Genomic DNA, 8,334 nt, shown 5'->3' with positions numbered 1-8,334 from the left:
GGGAAAAAAAAAAAGGGGAAAAAAAAAAAAAAAAAAAAAAAAAAAACGACGCGCACATTGCGCAAAACTCTGAAACAGGAGAAGCGGGACATAAAACGGAGTGACGAACTAGATGTGAATTATGGCATAAAAACAGAGAATCCGAAGCTGAACAGTGAAAAATCAACACATGATGTGAAACATGACGATTAGGCGGCGCAGCAGGTGATGAGTGAAGATTACGGATGGCGTGCGTCAATAAATGATAAAATAAATCTAGCAACAGGAAATAAACTAAAGTGGACATAGCAATAAACCAAGAGAGGAAAATACTAATCAAAGGAAACTAAATGGAAATGAATGAAGAAGAAAATGCAAGAATAAACTAAGAAACTAAAGTAAATACAGAGGAATAAACTGGTATGGCATGACCTTTCAAGCAATAATTAATACAGAGGACTGTATGGCAAGAATAAACGGACACCATTTCCAGAAAAAGATAAAATAATATTGATGAAGTGCCATGGGTTTGTTGAGACCGCATCTAATACTGAGAATAAATATATCTTACAGACCATAACAGTAAAGAACTTATCACTTATTTATGTTTTTAATAAGATTTATTATATTTATTTCTTCAATATTATTTTTCATGTCAGTGTTAATGTCATGAGGCTGATGACTCCATGACACTTTCAATTTGACTCATTAGGATTTGATTAAGAACCAGATTTGTTCTTTGTAATTTCTGTCCAGTAAAACTACTAATCTATAAATCGATAGACATATAAATATATAAAGAAATAATCCATGTTTCTGTCTCATATTTCTATGGCATTGAAAGGAACTTTTGTTTTTCCACTGAAAGCTCTGGTTTGCACAATAAATGCCATGTGGGTGAAATTTTATGGATGATACTCTGATATCCCATTCTCCTGAAGGCAGCACAGAGCTGCACCACCAGAAACCGACAGAAACACTGAAGAGCAGAAGAGTTATGATTAATGTAGTTACAGTTCTATCCATGTTTTAATGTTGCAGAGCTCAGTTTTTTTTTTTTTTGCAAATAGATCAAAGATTGAACTGGCATTGCTGTTCATCTTTTATCTGGTCATTTTGTGGAATATTTAACAACTAGAAAATGGCAAAGAACAAGAATATTTTTTCCACTCTGACTGCTGTTGGCCTACAAATTTTAAGTTGATTGTTCTTTCATAGACACCTGTGAAAATTATTTCTATTCCCATGGCTTTTTTGTTCTCTGGGAAATTATCTTGATGATAAATACAGAAACAAGCATAAAAATCAAAACATCTACAATAGTGATAGTAATATTAATAATAAAATAATAGTCAGTGCAAAGTAGCCTACAAATTCTTTGTTGGGGGGTGGTGAGGGACCTAGATAAAGGCTGGGGGGCGCTGGCCCAAAAAGGTTGAGAAACTGATTTAGTTGGTAATGTTGCATGTTCTAAATTACTTGCAAAAACATTGACTGAAAGGACTCTTATTTAATGTAGAGGGATTTTTGCCTGTAAGGCAAACCTTTAGGGCACAGACATTTTACATTTTAAGTTGAAATGTACTGAAGTCTTATTTAAGTTTGAGTGTTTAGCTTGTTAATTGTATTGTTAGAAGCAATTGTTTGCACTATTCAAAGACACTTTTTATTAAACTGTGGCAATAGCAACGGTATAGTTAATTTCTATCATAACTATAAGTTTCAGGCTCAGGATTTTTTTTTTACTTTAAGCCCTGCATTAACAAAGACACAGCGAGATGGATCATCCGGGAAATGATAGACTAAAACTAACTGGATGTCAGACAAATTCTAGGGTTTATGTTGTAACATAACCCAGGGTTTCCCCCCGTGTATTATAAGCCTGGCGGCCCGCCATGCTTAACTAGCCCCGCCGCCAGGCTAAGCGTTGCTTGTTTACGTTTCTAGGAAAATAATAGTAATAATAAATAAATAAATAAAAAAATCTTTATTTTTTATTTTCTTTAAGGTCGGGCTGCAAGCGACTCTGTTGCTCTTAGCATTTCACTAACAGAGCAGATTTATTCCTAAAGTTTAGGTATATAATAGATAGGTTTATAGTTTATGCATTTAAAGCTGACAGCGTGCGGACCAATCACACAGCTGGCGCTGCTTTACCTCAGCGGGATCGTGTGCTGCCACCTCCTTTCACTCAAACTGGACACAGGCTGACATGTATGGACGTTTACATCAACTTACTGTGAGGAATTGTGATCCTTTGGGAGAACTCTACGTAAGAGTTTAAAACCTGCCGCGTTAGCTCTGGTTGCGCAGCTCTATGTGAACCGCAGGAATAATTTGTAGCGAATTCAGAGGTGCTCGTTGTGGAGCGGTGAGAATGATTTGTCTTTGTGAACGAATATGCGGCGTTTACGTCTCAACACGCTGCCCAGCGTGTGGCTCTGTGTCTGTCTTCCCTGTAAAGTTTATGTCTGTGGTCCCAGTTGGCCAGAGCGTTTGCGGATAACGAGCAGCGCTAACCTCATCATGCAGGTTCAGCCTGGTGAGGAGCTTTCGCGCTCTCCTCAGAGTCACACATCACGCTGATTTTATATTATTTTATTAGTTTTTTTTAGTATTATTTTTCCGGTTACACAATGCATCAAACCATATCAAATGCGTTGTCTACTTAGAGTTAATGTGCACGGTGCACAGAGATCTGAGAAACTCGTCCCATAAGCTCGACCAACCAAAACAGTTTCTGTGACAATTGAAAACTCAACAGACACGAAATGAAAGAGCTACTGAAGCAGCATTCAATTAAATCTCCAGTTTGTTGTGCATCTCTGCGCAGTGCAGCGGATTTACTCAATGTGCATTGCCGGTCCAAGGCTGTATGAGGCCTTGAGCAGATTTTGACTTAGGGGCCCCTCTTGCTGCTAAAAATATCAGCACCTCTAACAGCTTCTGTGTTAGATTTTACGGAGCCCTCCAGGGGAAATGGGGAATTTTTTTTCTTTTGCGTTCCCTCACAAAAGGTTTTGCGTTCCCTCGCAATAATCTACTGATCAGTTCATGCGGCATAATTGAATACTGTAAGCCTTTTTCACAGTGGCCGCCATACTTTCTGCTTTAATACAAGCTTATAAGGTTTTTCCATGGACTATTGAGTTATTATCGCGGGGTAATAAGTCATCTGATTGAGTCTCTATTGTGTTTGTGTCTGAATGGTTTAAAGGGCTGCTTTCTGTGCCGTTCCATCTTAGTCTTAACAGACATAAACATGCAGTAAATAAATCGATTTTCAATCAGTTTTTTGCACCAAAGAGTTAATAATAATAAACAAGTTTTGTTATTACAAAACACAGCAAACTAATGGTGGTAGAGGGCCGCACTGGGTTAACTCTGGGAATCTCATTTGTCCGTGTATCAATCTACTCCAAACCTCTTCTTTGTTCTGTCACAATTATAGATTTATTTAATTTTGATTATCATGCTCCAAACTTTGCGAGGACTGACCACCCAGCTCACCCGCTTCCTCATACACACAGAGCCAGCAGCAGCCAGTAACCTTCCCATTCATACTTGACAGTCACTCCCACATCGACACGCCCACCACCAGGAGTCAAAGCCGCTGCTCCTGTCATATCAATAATTACTTATTTCATTCATATTGCTCTTATAGAGCCTCAGTGAAAACGTGTTTATTATTATTAACGCTTTGGTGCAAAAAAAACTGATTGAAAATCGATTTATTTACTGCATGTTTATGTCTGTTAAGGCTAAGATTGAACGGCACAGAAAGCAGCCCTTTAAACCATTCCGACTACGAACACAATAGAGACACAATCAGATGACTTATTACCCCACAATAATAACTCAACACTCCATGGAAAAACCTTATAAGCTTGTATTAAAGCAGAAAGTACGGCGGCCACCGTAAAAAAGGCTTACAGTATCAATTATGCCGCATGAACTGATCAGTAGATTATTGCGAGGGAACGCAAAAGTATTGCGAGGGGACGCAAAAGAAAAAAAATTCCCCATGTCCCCAGGAGGGCTCCGTAAGATTTAGTGAAATATGGGAGAAGGGAGTAGTTTAATTGGCCAGCCTAAAAAGCAATAAGTTATAATCGCAGACAGTTTACTAATTTGTATTTGTAAATTCAAACATTAAACTCACAGCATCAGATTGTTGCTATGGTAACAAAACAATCTACCTATGAATATTGTTCTTTGAAGTTTTACAAAGTAAACTTGCCAGCTCCTTAAAATCTTGCATCTAAATGTTAAACAATTTAAAATGTTTTAACTTATGTATGCCTAAACAATTTAATCAAATTAACAGGATTGATAATCTCAATAAATAAGTGTTACATTTATGTATCTGTGGTCTGTTTTAAAATATTAGTGTTTATGGGGCCCTTGAAGCCCTTGGGAGCCTGATGGAGCCGCTGACTTAATTTGGATTAAACAGAAGTGAAAATTTGTTGTTTTTAGACTAGTTTGGGTTTAAATAGCATTTCACTGGAGATGTTTCCCCGTAACATATAATTACACAGTAATACTTTTACATTTCCTGTCATCTTAACATCTTTTAATACAAAAACATGGTGGACCGCCTCGACGCCCCGACCACCGGGCTTAGCAAGTTTTCTGGGGGAAACCCTGTAACCACTATGTTTGTTTTTTTTTTTCCCTGGATAAATACATTGAAGAGTAAATGTATCATCTGGTTTGTATAACAGTTGCTGTTATTTAATTGTAAAATTATTCTGAATTTCCACTTTTAAAACTGATTTTTGGGCAGGTCATGCTGGTTTTTAGGTGTGGCTGTGTATAAAAATGGGCGTGTGCGTCAGCGCAACCAGAGAGGAAGACACTCACTGTCAGATCTGTGCAGTGGGAGACTTGACTTGACTGAATGTCTAAAACAAGTAATAAATCAAAGAAAAAATATAAAACAGCAATCAAGGTTTGCCCCAGCACTGCAGATCGTGGGCTTTAGAAGCTGGATCGGAGCTTGCACCCAGGAAAAACCGCCAAGTGCAAGAGGACGCCAATTTGCAAGAGGACGCAGACGGTGCAAGAAGACGCCACCGGGAGGAAAGAAAGCCATTCCCGGTGAGATCTGGACTTTATTTTTCTTTTTGGGGATTTTTGGTGGTACCACTCTTTTTTTCTCATTTTTGTGTGTGTGTGTGTGGGGGAGGGGGGTTGACGCTTTAGATTTTTCATTTTGGATTGGGACTTTGGATTAAAATGGAGAAACTCTACCAGGATATGGAACTCTTTTGTGGACAATATTTGCATTAAAAAGGAACGGGAATTTTTGGACATTTAACTATTTGGGTTTCTTTACTGACATAAACTGAGTGATTTAAATCTAACCTAACATTATTTTTGAGGGAGTTTTGGTTACTGATCTATTTATTAGGATAGCTATTATTATTTCTTAGCTTGTGGTTTTTGTAATAAATCATTGTTGCTAAAAGTCAACAAAATTTCATATTGAGTGGTTGGCTATTTATTTTCTTGTCAAATTAAATGGTGTAACATATTTTACCTGATGCCTGTGACGTATTGTGTATTGTGAGTTCCACTTTAAATAGAAGCTGAATTTTACAATGTCTGCTTATAAAGTCTGAAAAGCGCAGCCCACGACTCATTAAATGTGCAAGTGACTTTAGAAAGAAAAAGCAAGCCCAAAGCCACTCAAAATAAACTGAATTAGCGACCGAAATTCAAAATAGTTCCTTTTCAGCAACAAAATGCGCATCTCCCTCCTCCCTCCATTGTTTACGTTTCTGTCGCTGCTGATACTGTCGCATAGAAACTACGGTTACTCCCCAAGACACGTAGAGGAAATAAAATTAAATTACAAAAGAAAATAGTAACGCACAGTAACGCAAAGTGATTTCGATAAGTAACTGTAGTCTGACTACTGGATTTGAAATAGAAACGCGGTAGATTACTCGTTACTGAAAGAAGTGGTCCAACGTAAGACATCACTGGTGAACACTCAAATATCTGTAAGTAAAACTGATCTCCCGGTTATTATTTTATTTCTTTTGTTATAACACAGTACAGCAAGGTAGAATGTGGTAAGCGGAAGAGATCAACATCATGGCAGACATGATCTTCAATATGAGGACTGATGGGATGAAGCCGGTATGCATTATGTTCATTCACTGCGATGATTCCCGATCGTTCAATGGCTTGTTGTCTTATGCACTGAGTAAGAGAGAATAACTTGAACTTATTTATTTGCATATATTTTTAATTTTACATTTATTTCCACAGACACTTCACAGCATGGGGGTCACATGGGTGTTAATCAGAACTCTTCAGACATTTTCTGATGTCCATGATGAGGACAGAGATGCAACTGTGTATAAGTATCTAATATTTTAGAATGTTTGTGATATTTAATGCTTCAATATTTTTTATGTACATAATGTGATTATGCTACTTATTTACAATGCAGAGAAATGTTTTCCAGCTGTATCCAGGACCTACTGCCAGTTATCCAGCTGTTGATCAAGAAAGAAGTAGGTAAGATTTATTGAATCCAGGGATGTCACAATTCCTTGAATGACTCAAGTACTGTGATTTATTAAAATTCATCAAGGCAAATTATCTGCCTCAAAGTTTGTTGAATTATGTTTTACTATTTATTGTGTAAAAGCCCTGANCTGTGGTCCCAGTTGGCCAGAGCGTTTGCGGATAACGAGCAGCGCTAGTCTCATCATGCAGGTTCAGCCTGGTGAGGAGCTTTCGCGCTCTCCTCGGAGTCACGCATCACGCTGATTTTATATTATTTTATTATTTGTTTTAGTATTATTTTTCCGGTTACACAATGCATCAAACCATGTCAAATGCGTTGTCTACTTAGAGTTAATGTGCACGGCGCACAGAGATCTGAGAAACTCGTCCCATAAACTCGACCAACCAAAACAGTTTCTGTGACGATTGAAAACTCAACAGACACGAAATGAAAGCGCTACTGAAGCAGCATTCAATTAAATCTCCAGTTTGTTGTGCATCTCTGCGCAGTGCGGCGGATTTACTCAATGTGCAGGGCCGGTCCAAGGCTGTATGAGGCCTTGAGCAGATTTTGATTTAGGGGCCCCTCTTGCTGCTAAAAATATCAGTACCTCTAACAGCTTTTGTGTTAGATTTTACGGAGCCCTCCAGGGGACATGGGAAATTTTTTTTCCTTTGCGTTCCCTCGCAAAAGGTTTTGCGTTCCCTCGCAATAATCTACTGATCAGTTCATGCGGCATAATTGAATACTGTAAGCCTTTTTTACGGTGGCCGCCATACTTTCTGCTTTAATACAAGCTTATAAGGTTTTTCCAAGGACTATTGAGTTATTATCGCGGGGTAATAACGTTAAGTTACCTTTGTACATATCTGCCCATTAATCGATATTGTACAGATTGTTTGCAAAGCACTATTGTACAGACTGTACAGATTATTAATTTTCACTGTTCATACTGTACAGAATCTTACATCTTACATTTTATATTTTATGCATTTATCTTATTTTTATTTTATTTTTCATATTGTAATTTGATCTGTGTGTATGTGTATGCTGCAACTGCACAGTAATTTCCCGGTTGGGATGAATAAAGTACTTCTATTCTATTCTATTCTAATAAGTCATCTGATTGTGTCTCTATTGTGGTCGTAGTAGGGCTGTTGTAAACGAATATTTTAGTAATCGAGTAATCTATCGATTATTCTTACGATTAATCGAGTAATCGGATAAAAAAATTCTTTTGCTTTAGATTTTTCATTTTGGATTTGGACTTTGGATTAAAATGGAGAAACTCTACCAGGATATGGAACTCTTTTGTGGACAATATTTGCATTAAAAAGGAACGGGAATTTTTGGACATTTAACTATTTGGGTTTCTTTACTGACATAAACTGAGTGATTTAAATCTAACCTAACATTATTTTTGAGGGAGTTTTGGTTACTGATCTATTTATTAGGATAGCTATTATTATTTCTTAGCTTGTGGTTTTTGTAATAAATCATTGTTGCTAAAAGTCAACAAAATTTCATATTGAGTGGTTGGCTATTTATTTTCTTGTCAAATTAAATGGTGTAACATATTTTACCTGATGCCTGTGACGTATTGTGTATTGTGAGTTCCACTTTAAATAGAAGCTGAATTTTACAATGTCTGCTTATAAAGTCTGAAAAGCGCAGCCCACGACTCATTAAATGTGCAAGTGACCTTAGAAAGAAAAAGCAAGCCCAAAGCCACTCAAAATAAACGGAATTAGCGACCGAAACTCTAAATAGTTCCTTTTCAGCAACAAAATGCGCATCTCCCTCCTCCCTCCATTGTTTACGTTTCTGTC

Source organism: Poecilia formosa, unplaced genomic scaffold, assembly GCF_000485575.1.
Source record: "Poecilia formosa unplaced genomic scaffold, Poecilia_formosa-5.1.2 Scaffold267, whole genome shotgun sequence".
Classification (NCBI taxonomy): Eukaryota; Metazoa; Chordata; class Actinopteri; order Cyprinodontiformes; family Poeciliidae; genus Poecilia; species Poecilia formosa.
Note: the sequence above shows the minus strand (reverse complement) of the source record.